The sequence below is a fragment of the Pinus tabuliformis genome, chromosome 2_2 (genome assembly GCF_031772625.1).
Source record: "Pinus tabuliformis cultivar Carrire ecotype Pingquan chromosome 2_2, CPIR1, whole genome shotgun sequence".
In the NCBI taxonomy this organism is placed as follows: domain Eukaryota; kingdom Viridiplantae; phylum Streptophyta; class Pinopsida; order Pinales; family Pinaceae; genus Pinus; species Pinus tabuliformis.
The window spans coordinates 1084202089-1084216384 of NC_142300.1; the positions used below are offsets into that span (position 1 = coordinate 1084202089).

Consider the following 14296-nt stretch of genomic DNA (forward strand, 5'->3'; position numbering starts at 1 on the left):
AATTCTAGAATGCTCAGTAATTGTAGAGTTCATGGGAAATTTAGTGCCAAACCGATAATCTATATTAGTGCAGCAAATCAAACAGTTAAAGTAGTTTAAACAAGTTGTCCAGATGACAAAGTTTAGTTCATTGTTCAAGGAAGGGAAATTAGTTTATGTCTACTGAATCTTCATGAGAAGAGGACATCCACTTACATTATTCATCATTCCTCCACTTTTAAATCAAATGGTCTAAGCTTTTCAGCACAAGATGTAACGACCTTCCTCGCTAATGAATATGCATCCGGAGAAGAGTCCTTCATTTCTCTTGTCAAGTTCTTGCGTAAAACAGAGACTAGTTCCGGCGAGATATCATCACTTTCATCCAAAATCAGACTCATAATTGTTTGCATGGACTCATGTACATCTGCAGAATAACTATTTTGAGAGACAGCCAGAAAAAAATGTTCGATCATCTCAATAATGAGGTCCTTCAATTCAAGGTCCAACATTATTACGCATGACTGTAGCTCTGCAACAGTTTTGAGAAGGGAAACTCTAATTGCAAAAGAGGGACTGTCCATGTTCCCCAGCTCCTTAAAACTTTCGACAACTAGAGCTAATATATCTTTCATGACATCGTTGTCGAATGGCTCATTGGGTGCCATTATATTTGTGATGCGTATGAGACAATGGAGGACCTGCAGCCTTACTTCCCAGTGTCGGCTCCTGACAAGCCGCGGATTCACCAATGCATCGATTGATGGACGCATTGCATCAATCATGGATTCACGAGGCGATGGATTCACCATAGATAAAGAGATCTCCAGTTTGTCTAAGACTTCAAGCAGCTGTGGATTTTGCAGTTGCTGCCCAGCTGCTAAAATCGTAAGCTGCAATTCGTTTTCGTTTGCACTGCCCATTTTGTCCTCAGAACCCTGTGAAAAAGCCACTAGGGTATATACTTCACTGTCTCAAATGTGAGGGTGAGGGAGAGGGAGAGCATCCGTCACTTTATTTTTCTAGTCCTTAGGAAAGCGAAAAAAATACTAATATTTCAAAATAACTCAGTTAATTACACATTAGTAATACCAAAATTAGTAACAGCTATGATATTTCCTTATAAATGTATACTTAGGATATTCGTTAATGTGATTATCGCTGATAAGCTATCCAAACATACGGTTTTGTTAATATTATTTAATATATATTAATAATTTATGATTAATTGATATATATATATATATATATATATATATATATATATAAAATTAAATTATGATAAAATATAATGTAACATTTATATAATTAACTGAAATACATATAATATTCATCAATGTGATTATTATTACAATCTATCTACACATCTAGAGTTTTTATTTTTATTTTTTTTTATCACTTCAAATATATTATATGGGAATATGAAACTAAACACTAGATCTTTTGTTATTCCCATTTCTTTCTTATATAGTGGTGATTAAGTGACCCTCGTGGATGAGGAGGTTAGTATGAGAAAAAATCTCTCACAACGTAACTAGGTTGAAGCATTAAGGTCATTAGGTTTGATTAGATACATTATGAGCATGAACCATTATAAAATGCATCCTAAGAATGCTTTGCTAATCTAGGGTTTTTAAATCTATTACTTGGAAATGCCCAATATTTTTGCCTATAACATCACTCAAGACCTAATCCACTTGTATCTTGATTATGTGAAAGTGAATCAATCAACTCAAACTGTGTGCTATAATTGTAGTGTGACCACATGGTTGAGCCTCTTGCTATAATTGTAGTGTGACCACATGATTGAGCCTGTTGCAGTTGAGTTCTACAGTATGAGAGTGCACCGAAGGAAGCTTTATAGTCTATGGCCACGTTATGGACTTTATAGTGGGCTTGCTAAGGAAGTACATTAGTACAAGCCAACTAGATCAAATTAGTACATTAGTACAAGCGAATTAGATCAAATCTAATAAGATTAAAATTCTATCAATTTGTAGCTTGGACTTGATGTCACAGTTGTGGTTTCAAACTCTATCATCATTGTTAATGTTCATCATTTAAATATAAGACCTTTACTTTTAGCTTCTCTAAGTGACTAGTAATGCCATGAGAGAGAACTAACATTCTATTTTGGATAACCCACTCCACGGATCTCCATCTAATTTATTCATGTTATTTTTGGAAGCAAGTATTATGAAATTTGATCCCAAGTGTGTGTGGTAGTTGTCTTAGAATGACAATGTGTAGAGGGTGCTTATGGGTTCCTTATTTCTTAAATAAGTGACCCAAGGGATTAGTTTAGTGCTCAAAATTCAAAGCATTCAAAAATTCTCAAAACATGCACGAGTGCGTATATTTCAACGACCTGAATCCAACGCAACTAGTTTCACACAAAACTGATATTGTATGCTCCCAATATTTTGTTGTCATCGAATTGTAGAACACGTAAAGGTTTTGCAGAATTGATAGGTTACTCGACATTTTAGGCCAATGGTAGGCTGCCACTTGGCCACTTTTGATTGGTGTGGAAAATTGCAATTCTATTGGATGTGGGTTCCATTTTTTAGTGATATTTGGGCTGAATGTGTGGATGATTGTGTAATAATTAGGCCAGTGGTGGAGAGCCACGTGCGCCAATTGGAAGCTACCACATGGCCTCCAACAACAGGTTAATTTTTTTTAAGGGGCCAAACTACCCACTAGATTCAAACCTGCAACCAATCACCAAGCAACCACAAGCCATACCACTCCCCACCACCATGTCACTTAACAATCTATGTTCACAGTTTTTGTTAAAGTATGATGATGGTACATTTGGGAGTAGGCCTGGGGCTAAGCCCCCGCCCTCGTCACTGCACCCACGAGGATCAAGGGGCAGGACTGTTGAGTCCCAAACCTGCACTTCCCTATATATCCTTTCAGCCTTCTTTTTCCATTTACTTCATCCACCAAGCTGTCAAATCATTGCATAATAGTCTAAAAAGAGCTTATGGAATGGTTTCCTAACTATGTTTATGACTGTTGTTTGATTTAGATTTTTGTTCAAGCAGCTGCGGAAACTTGTCACTTTCCACAGTGAGCCCAAGTTTCCGCAGCCATATTGTTAAAGGCTATGCTACAGGTGTCCAATGGAGAAACCAGCCACATGGGTAAGCTGCACGTGACGTGTATATGGGGTGTGTCCCCTCAGATCAGCCAAATCACTCATAAATAGTCGCGGTCAACGATGGTCAAAGGAAGGGCCAAATGAGGAATTTTGCAGTGGAACGACTCTGTTTTTCCCACGTGAAGGTTTGTGTGGCACGATCCTTAGTTTTCGGAGGTACTGGCACACCTGTAGAGCAGCCCGTGAAGTGAACCAATCAGCCACCACTCCATGAATTCATGACCATCACGCTAGATCTCGGCTCAAGGAGATTTACCTGTCTCTTAGCAGCATAAATCTACGAATTAGTTGCAACATCTTTTTCTTATAAACAACGCGTTGATATATGCTGAATAGATTAGCTTTTTTTATTGTAATTTTGACTGTTGTCACCCACTGTACTGCATTTCACTTTGCTTTAAATACATGAGAAGACAGTTTTTCTGAATCTGATTTGTGACTAAGTGATTGACTGGCTGAGGTTGCAGAGGGCCCATGTACACCAGAGCTTTGTATAGTCTCTTACTTGCTTTCATTTAATGTTTTTTTAATCATTGCTTGTATATATAGTGTGTTGTTCTGATGATCATTTGTTGTCTATATTTCCTTTATGTTTCTTTTCTTACTGTTAGCTGATCAGTGCTTCTTTTACAGGTTTTTTTGTAGGTAGCCCGGGCAGATTTACATATTTTTTTTGATAACTACTGACATGAGATAATCTTGTCCTTCCTGCTGATTTTCATTTCCTGAAGTCTATTTCCAGCACTATCATTTTTCAAGTTGTGTTTTGCTTATTTATTTTTCTGCTACTTAGACATCATATTACTCATCTCTTTATGATTTCCTTTCTATAGTCAAGTGAATCTATTAGTAAGGAATCATAATATTACTTATTGTAGTATGATTTAGTTTGCTTTCTTGCAATTTAAATATCATATTGCTCAGCTTGTTCATGATTACTTCCTATAGGCAGATTGAGTTGAGGGGTAAAGGATCAGAACACGGGTTGAAGTAGTGTAATTAGTTTCCTTTTATGCAATTTAATTTCTTGCAATTTAGATATCACATTACTCAGCTTGTTTATGATTACTTCCCATAAGGTAGATTGAGTTGAAGGGTAAAGGATCAGAACAGGGGTTGAAGTAGTGTGATTTAGTTGCTTTGCTTTCAGTCTTTGAGTTGATTTAAGTTTAGTTTTTACTTTCTTTTTCATATAGCACTAAGGATACTGGGCCATTATCATTAGTTCACTGTTTGATACATTTACTTCCTCTTGAGAATTGATTTCATTACAGTTAGTTTAGAGCTTTCTTTTTGAACACTTTTAAGTTTGGAAAATCACTGTAGAAATCACCATTACCATCCATACTTAACTTTCAATTTCGCCATCACACACTAGGGAATCCATAAAAGATAAATCCAAAAACAAACTAAAAATCTCAAAAACGACAAAAGACTTAGAAAATGGTTATCTTGTACATATAGTACACTTCACTTCGTCAGTTTACGAATCCTGGATTGACATTTTAATTAGCAATTTAGAACACACTAAATTGACCAAACATTTTGGCGCCGCTGCGGGGAAGTGAAACTAGGTAGCTAATTTCTTAAAAAAAATATAAATAAATAAAAAAATTCAAGGAAGGAAAATTGATAACCTCTCAAAGTATGCTCTCCTCTTGCACTTAGCGTGATCTTGATGATTGGAAAAGAGAAAGTTATTGGTTTAATATTTTCTTGAGTATGCTCTCTTCTTGCACCTAGAGTGACCTGGAAGATCAGAAAGAGAATTATTAGCCTGACTTGAAGAAAAATAAAAATGATATGCATAGAGCAAGAGATTCTAGGGGATGGTTTTTAGCTAGAGCCAAGAGTTCGATTTTCACAACTCCATCTACTTCAAGGAATAGAAAATAGAAACCTCCATCATCTCCAACCTACACTCCTAGCCCTAGGATTCCTGGAATTCAAGAAGTAGTAGTTGAGTTAGGAGACTCTTCCACACCATCCATCGAATCTGAATTAGGAAAATATCATTTCTTTCCTTCTACAGGGAGACACATTCTAATTGAAGAAGTAGAACCACCTCAGGAAGAAGAGGGAGAAATTCCTCCTCGCTCGCCATTAGTAGAGGAACTAGAGGACTCTGAAATCTCTGAGGAAACTACCATGACAAGAGAGGGAGTTAACAGAATTGGTAGAGGTAGAGGTAGAGGAGGGGGATGTGGAAATAATGGAGGAGGTAGAGGTAAAAATGGGGGAAATAGGGATGGAGGTAACTCATTTGGATTTCCTATAGTCGATGAGGATTCTCGAGCAACAATGAAAAATATTTCACCATTTGTCCTCCCAAACTTTGATGGGTTAAGAAATGAAGATCCTGAAACATTTCTATTTGAGTTTGAGGTCGTGTGTCGAACCTATGATTATCTAGAAGACTCTCAAAAACTCAAACTGTTTCCTTCAACATTGAAAGGAGCTGCTTTGAAATGGTTCATGGGATTACTCACTCAATCCATTAGGACTTGGAATGATATGAAACAAACATTTCTGGATAGATACATGGACTATTGTATGCCTACCAACCACAAGGATGAAGTATTTAAAATGGTACAAAGAGAAGATGAAAACTTGGAGGATTTACTTGAAAGATTCCAATACAATCTGAAAAGAGCAAAAATGAGTAACTTGGATGAGGAAACCTTGAAAGCCCTTCTATTAAAATCCATTAGAGATGAATGGATAGATATTTTGAACATGATGGGAAAAGGAGACATATCTCAACTTCCACTTCATGATATAGCAGAGTTGTGTGTCCATCTCTCAAGAGGAAAATCTAAAACTGGAAAAGGGACTAGAGATCCTTCTCTCATCAGAGCAAACAAATCTGCAGTTGGATCAGTAAGTAGGGCTGAGATTGGCAATATGCTTGATGAATTCAAAACTGATATCTTAGGGAGTCTTAGTGAGCAACTAGACACTCTTAAGATCCACAATAAGCAGAAAGCAGAAGCTGAAGATTTATTCATCTTTTGCCCAAAATGTAGAAAAAAACATGCTCTTACGGAATGTCTCTTGGATGCAAAAGTTGTAGAAACATGTGCAATTTGTTCAGAGAATCATGAGACCAAGGATTGTCCTTCAATTATTGGGCTCAAAGTTGTCTTCCAAGAAGATCCAAATACAATTGAGTCTCTCTGTTTTGTTGCAAGGAGATCTTGGCAGGGGCAACAAAACCAAGGGTTTAATAACTCTATGAACTTTCAAACCCCACCAAATTGGAATCCTTGGCAACAACCTTGGTCCCAACCTGAAAATCCTTTTCAATCATGGGTACAAGGCATGCAAAATCCTTATGGGAGATTTGCTCAATTTTATCAATATCCTCCATCTTTTCAAAACCAACAAGCTCCACAACTTCCAAATCAAAATCCACAACTTTCATTGCCATTTCAACAACAACAACTATCTCAACAGAAACCAAATTCTCAACTCTTGCTTCCATTCCAATAGAAGTCAAATCAACTTCCTTCCCAGCCATTGCCAAACCCAAATAATAAAAACCCTCAAAATTCTTACATGGTAGAAGTTCAACAATTTCCTACCTATATGTTTGTTCCTCTCAATGATGTACAACTCAGATCTGGTAGAGTTTTAGATAAACCTTCTATAGATGCCCAAAAGCAAAGAATTTCTGAGGAAGATTCTCTTGAAGCCAATAAGGGTTTTGAAGCATCTCTTCAAAACCAAAACGCTCAGAAAGAAAAAGAAAAAGAGCTAACCCCCAAAACTCCTATAGTTGAGCAACCTGCATCTTCATCCACACCTCCTTTTCCTGAAAGATTACAAATTGACAAATGGGTAGAAAAACAAATCTTGTTGCGTGACTATGATTTTCTATACGAATTGAAGAATGTTTGTATCAAGATTCCCTTGTTACAAGCCATTAGAGAGGTTCCTATTCTAGCAAAGACAATAAAGGAGTTGAGACTTAAAAGACCAGGAAGAAAACCTAGAGATACAAGAAGAATCCACCTGGTAGGGAAAATTGCAGACATCATGATGTGAAAAATTACTATGCAGAAGTATGTAGATCCTATAGTCCAATTGTCAAAACACATATCAATGGGGTAGAAATTCCAAATACTTTGATTGATTTAGGGGATGCTATCAACATTATGAGTAGACAGACTATGGAACAACTGAAACTTCCTAATCTTCTTTTTACACCTACTTTACTGCAACTTGTAGATCGATCAATTATTAAACCAGATGATGTATTAGAAGACATTTTAGTCTCCTTAAACTCTTGGGAATATCCAGTAGATTTCATGATTTTAACCCCCAAGAGTAATTTAGGAGGACACCCTCTCATCTTAGGAAGACCTTGGCTAGCCACAGTCGATGCTTTCATCAGTTGTAAGTCTGGGGATATGTATATTTCTGATGGTAATTCGACAAAGAAATTCAATCTGTATCCTCCAGAAAAAGCAATTACAGAAATAGGAGATAATGAGTGGATTGATGATGAAGATGCTATACAACCTGTCTTTACCATTTCTAAAGTTAGTGAAGATAGTCAAATTCTGAACACATTAGAAAACTTTGAAACATCTTCAGAATATGACCACACACAATTTCAGTTAGATTCTGACATTGGGTATCTATCATCTAGACAAATGTCTCTTTTCTCTATGGAAGATTTTGGTAGTTCCGCCATTGAGATCTTTCCAGGTAGAACATTTAATATCAACAAAAATTTGGAAAGATCACAACAAGAAGAACTAACCAATATCTTGCAAAAACATTCTACTGCATTTGCATGGGAATATACTGATATGAAAGGTATTGACCCTAAGACTTGCATTCATCACATCTACATTGAGGAAAACAATAGACCAAACAGACAACCTCAGAGAAGGATGAATCCAAACCTGAGGGAGATAGTGAAAGAAGAGCTCCAAAAACTACTTAATGCAAACTTCATTTATCCAATTTCAGATAGCCGATGGGTTTCTCCTTTGGTTATAGTACCTAAAAAGAATGGTAAATGGAGGGTATGCATTGATTACAGGGAATTGAACAAAGAAACTTTGAAGGATCACTTTCCTTTACCCTTTATCGATCAGGTATTAGATACTTTAGCAGGCAAAAAGTATTTTTCATTTTTGGATGGTTTTAGTGGCTGTAATCAGATTCAGGTAGCACTTGAAGATCAGGACAAGACCACATTTACCTGTCCATGGGGAACTTTTTCTTATCGAGTACTTCCTTTTGGATTATGTAATGCACCCGCAACATTTCAAAGGGCAGTGCTAGGAATCGTTTCCGATCTAATCCATGATTGTGTAGAGGTTTATATGGATGATTTTACAGTTTATGGTAATTCGTTTGAAGAGGCATTAGAGAATTTGGAAAAAGTCCTTATAAGATGTAAAGAAATAAACCTATCATTAATTCATGAAAAATGCTTTATGATGTTTCATATTTCAGGGGATGGGATTAAAGTTGATAGATCAAAAGTTGAAGTCATCTCCAAGTTGCCTATTCCAAATCGTCAAAAAGATGTTAGAAGTTTTCTTGGATTTACTGGATACTATAGAAGATTTATTGAAAACTTCACCAAAATAGCATCTCCACTCTTCAAATTACTTACAAAAGACCGTGAATTCAAATGGGTTCCTGGTTGTCAATCTGCATTAGAAACTTTGAAAACAAGAATATCTGAAGCACCCATTTTGAGAGGGCCAAATTGGAAACTTCCTTTCCATATTTCCACAGATACTTCAGATACAGCTCTAGGAGCTGTGTTGGGACAAAAGGATTTAGTTCCTTATGCCATTTACTACACCAGTAAAAATTTTACTCCCACCAAGTTAAATTATACTATGACTGAGAAAGAGTTCTTAGTTGTTGTTCATGCCATCGGTAAATTTAGACACTATATAACTGGCTATGAAACGTTTGTCCATACTGATCATTCTACAATTAGATATCTCATGAATAAACCTGTTACTAATGGTAGAGTTACAAGATGGCTCTTACTTTTACAAGAATTCAATATTACTGTGCTGGATAGACCAGGGAAACAAAATACAGTAGCTGATTTCTTGTCTAGAATCCAAAATAATAATGAAGATTCTCCTATAGAGGATAAGTATCCAGTTGAGTATTTATTTGCAATAACTACTAAGACTCCTTGGTATGCAGATATTGCTAACTATTTGGTTAGAGGAAAGCTACCTCTACATTTATTTCCTGGTGAAAAAAGAAGAATTATTCAGGAGAGTTCAAGTTATTCATGGATTTCTAATGAATTGTTTAAAACAGGGCTAGATTGTGTTATCAGAAGATGTGTTCGGGAAGATGAAATGCCTGACATCCTCAAGGTATGTCATGATGAACCATGCGGTGGACACTTTGCTGACAAAAGGACGGCCTATAAAATCCTTTCTTTAGGATATTATTGGCCTTCCCTTTTCAAAGATGCAAAACAATATGTCAGAAGCTGTGACAGTTGCCAAAGAGTTGGGAGACCAACTCTTTCAAATGAAATTCCATTACAACCACAGGTACCCATCGAACCATTTGAAAAATGGGTTTTAGATTTCATTGGACCTATTAATCCACCATCTAAACAGAAAAATTATATATTGGTATGCATTGATTATGTCACTAAATGGGTAGAAGCTAAAGCATTGCCTTTTGCCACTGACAATTTAGTTGTTCAATTTCTTTTTGAGGATATTTTCACTCGTTTTGGTGTCCCAAGAGAAATTGTAACAGATTAGGGAAGTCAATTTACATCTAACTTGATGGAGAAGCTGATGGAAGAATACAAAATCAAGCACAAAAAATCTACTCCTTACCATCCTCAAGTAAATGGCCAAGTGGAGTCTATAAACAAAGTTCTTGAGAGCATCATCACCAAAATTGTTCATCTACACAGAAAATATTGGGCAGAAAGGCTTCCTGAAGCCTTATGGGCCTACAAAAGTACATGGAGGAATACAACAGGACATTCTTCCTATGAACTTGTTTACGGGAAAGAAGTCCTACTCCCCATTGAGTTTTAATTCAAGACTTTCAAGATGACAATCCAGTTGGGGATGAATCTATCAGAAGCCCAAAAGCACAGAATGGAGCAGCTGAATGAGCTAGATGAGATCAGATAAGAATCAATTTTAAAGACTGATCAAGTTCAACATCAAAGAGCTAAATGGCATGACAGATACATCAAAGAGAGAAAGTTTCAAGAGGGAGATTGGGCATTATTGTTTGATTCCAAGTTCAAAGACTTTAAAGGTAAATTTCAGACCCATTGGCTTGGGTCATATGAAATTGACAAAGTCTTTAATAATGGAGTAGTAAGAGTCAAGACCATTGATGAATTTCAGATTTATTTTCTTGTGAATGGCCACCGATTGAAAATTTATCATAAGCCACTCTCAAAAGAAGAATGTGTCGAGATGTTCCAAGAGAATTCTGCAATAAGGCTGGTGGAGAATAATCCTTCTTCCCGACCAGCCTAGCCTTTGATTCTTTCAGTTAAAAAAAAAAATTGTATAAACCTGAAAACCAATCATAGATTGGCAGTCTTATACAGAAAATATGGAGTGAAAATCAAGGACACATGACACTCTATATTTTCCAAAAAAAAAATCTCCTCTCCTTCTCTTTCCATCTTCACTCCACCTCATTCGCCATTCCACTTCATCTCCATCTCATTCACATTTTCTCTTCACTTCACTCCGCTTCATTTTCATTCCATTCCACTCATTTCATCAATAAAAGTTCCTTTCAAAACTATTTTCACTCAGTTAGTTCTTTTCTAACCACATTTGTTCAGCTAAGTGGGTGTTGTCCTAGTTTCCACATTTGGAAGTAGTTTCCGCAGCGAGAAACAGTTTCCACAGCCATAAACGATTTCCGCAGCCACCATCACTCTATTTTTCAAATTCACAGTCAAAATGTTAGTTCAAAAATCATGAAAATGCATGTGTAAGTGAGAAAATACCATGAAGACATGGAGCATCTCCAAGACATCAAGAAAGAACAGTTGGTTAAAAGCTATGGGAAAGAAATGACAAAGTTTCCAAAGGTATGAGCAAATTTTTTTATCAAATAGCAATTAAAGTCATGATTTGCATAGTTATCAAATCATGAAAAGTTCTACTATGTGCAATGATTCGATATTATAGCTCCATTACCCACTCCTATCCCACGACATTACTCCATACACCAAGCATTCATTTCTTAATGGTGTCATGTATTGAAAATGAAATTAACTCAAACAAAAGATTACAGAAAAGAACACATAAAAATCAGACACAAAATATGGGTGGAAAAAGGCTGAAGCTTCATGCTTCTTCATGTATTATCTCTCATTCATACATTTTCATTCATCAAATAATTGAATATAGTGTTAGAAATAAATAGATGAGAGACAGTCTTCTCAAGATAGTGCGTGCTATCTTAGACACTTTTGGTTGAGATAATTTCTCCTTTGGTTGAGATAATTTCTCACCAGACACACACCAATATAGGAGTTACCTAAACTAACTCCTATCTTAGAGGAACAACCCAAGAGTTAGGCACAAATTCCTAACTTGGAATATTTAATTAATTTATTTGTTTTTGGATTTATTATTGTTTTATGAGAGAGGCTAACATTCCCCCCTTCAATGATAAATCCAAAATAAGAACGAGAGCCATCTTCCAAGTTCCCATGTTGATCCTCAAAAACATTCCCTGAAAAAACCGCCAAAACTGGATGCTGGAAAAAACTCAAATCTGAAGAGAACATGAATCAACTGCATGCTTGATTCATCTCTGAATTTTGCTTGACAAATCCATCACGTGCCAAGCTGCAAAAGGATCTAACTGTCCTTTGTTTGAAAACAACATCCGGTGTCCACTGACACAATTTGATGAACGCCCACTGGCGTGTTTTGCTGATGATGATTGCCCACTGGTTGAAGATGTCGAAAAACAACTCAATGTTGCTTTTGCTATGATGAAAGCTGCTCACTGTTGCTTTGGCTGTCGATCGCCCACTGGCGAATTTGCTGATGCTCACTGCTGATGACAAATGCCCACTGGCTACTTCGCTGATGTTGTCAAGACTTTCAGTCTGACAACCACTTGTCAATTTCATTGACATTTCCCCCCTTTGTGAGCTGAAAGGAGAGACAATCTTCTCCAAAATATATTTGAACTCCCCCCTTCAGGTGTAGGAGAGTTTCACTATCATACTCCCTCATTCAACTACATGAGAGCACCATCATCTATTCACTGCTAGCTACACTATGTGTGATTGTAGTCGGTTGTAGAACTCAGACAATCGTTTGACTGTGGATGACCATTCCCAAGGATCAATCCATTCATAATGTATCTTCAATCTGGCTGATTTTTGTTGGTTGCGACATTTTTCTGAGGAATGATTGGGCTTTCCACAATGGAAACAAGGATGGAGATCAAAACACTGATCTTCCATATGACCGGTTCTTTGACAATGAGAACATTTCGGTTGGACTTCAACTTCAGGTTTCATGCAATTCTGTTTGTCTACAATTTTCTCAGAACCTTCTGAGATGAGTTGTTCAAGAAATCCTGCACTCACAAACTTAATTGGCTTGGAATAATCTGGGATATGTAAGTTGGTGTCATCAGTGACATATCCTAAGCCTTGTCGATTCTTGTTATTTTGAATTTCTTCCCCGGGCTTGATGATGGGTTTGGAAGAAATTTGAATTTGACCATGAACAACTTCGACACTTGAAGTTGTTTGGATGAGTGATTTGGAATCAACATCTTTATCTTCATCTGTATGGTTGAATGACCTGGAAGAAGCACTCTTTTGTTGCAGCTCATCTCTTTGTAGTTGCGATTCTAGTTGAAGAAACTCAATGGTTTCATGTGTTTGTTGTAGATGCCGTGAAATATAAACAAGAGTTTCTTTGCTAATGTGCACCATGTCTTCATCACTGGAGATGATCAAACTGTGAAGAATATTTAACAACTGACTATGTTGCGCCATCTGAACTTGCTCACTTGAAATCAGGCTCTCTTGTCATAGATGTCGTGCTTTGAACTGTTTCACTTGACAGGCTTGCTTGCTATGGGACTTGAATGGCACGCTCGCTTGATTTGTTGCTTATTGCACTTGCTGAGAACACTTGCTAGAGTTGTAGAAATTTCTTGCTTAAACTCTGGAATTCACGCTCGCTTGATGACGATTGTGTTTGCATGAATGCTCACTTTCCTTAGTTAATGACTTCACGCTCACTTGAAGGAATAGCTACGCTCGCTTGATGTTGATCTCAACTTGCTTGATTGGTGTTAGATTTGAACTTGTTTGGTTTCTTTGATGGTTGTTTCAATGATCTTCACTCTGGCTCACTTGAAGGTGTGAACCTTGTACAATTTTGACACAAATTGCTTGAATTAATACTCATGCTCGCTTGTAGGAGATGTGAACTTGTTGTTTGTTTCATTTGGAGTTAAAACTCATGGACTCACTTGATTGTGCTTTAAAGGAAGGGTGTCGAACACTGTCGAAAATGCACCCAAAAAAGCTTACAATGATTTCAATGACTCACTACCATGAATTCAATTTGACTCAATTCAATGCTTGGGTGTCGGTTTCAACCGAGAATGCACCCTTACAATTCAATGTAATTTGAGTTTGATTACAAGTTCAATAATGTTGATGTAGACTGTGCTTTGAAATGTTGAAGTTTACAGATTCATTCACTTGATTGTAGTGATGTATACTTTGCTTTGAAATGCTGGAGTTTGCAGATTCAGGAACTTGATTGTATTGAGTGAATTTGTTTGTTGAGGTAGAATGCCGATGTTGAAAACATTGATTATTTGTTGTAGTGATGCAATGCATATGTTGAGCTTAATTATCCTTCCTTGAAGCTATTTTGTTACAAGTGTTGTGCTTGCTTGCATCAAACATTATGTGTGTTAAGTGAGATCATTTATGTGTGAAAACTAGACACAAATCATAAGCAACAACATGAAGCATGCACAATTATCAACACACTCTTCGTGTACCTAAGATCCCCTTATTCAATTTCGGGCGGATATAGGACACAATCAACACAAAAAATGATTTCTTTATTAAACATTGAAGTACATCAATCTTCACCTTCACAACAT

General features: G+C 36.7%; 1 pseudogene; it reads right to left on the bottom strand.

The window, feature by feature from the left end:
- Nucleotides 1–203: 203 nt before the first annotated feature.
- Nucleotides 204–902, bottom strand: LOC149197153 (sister chromatid cohesion protein PDS5 homolog C pseudogene; annotated as a pseudogene).
- Nucleotides 903–14296: the final 13394 nt, after the last annotated feature.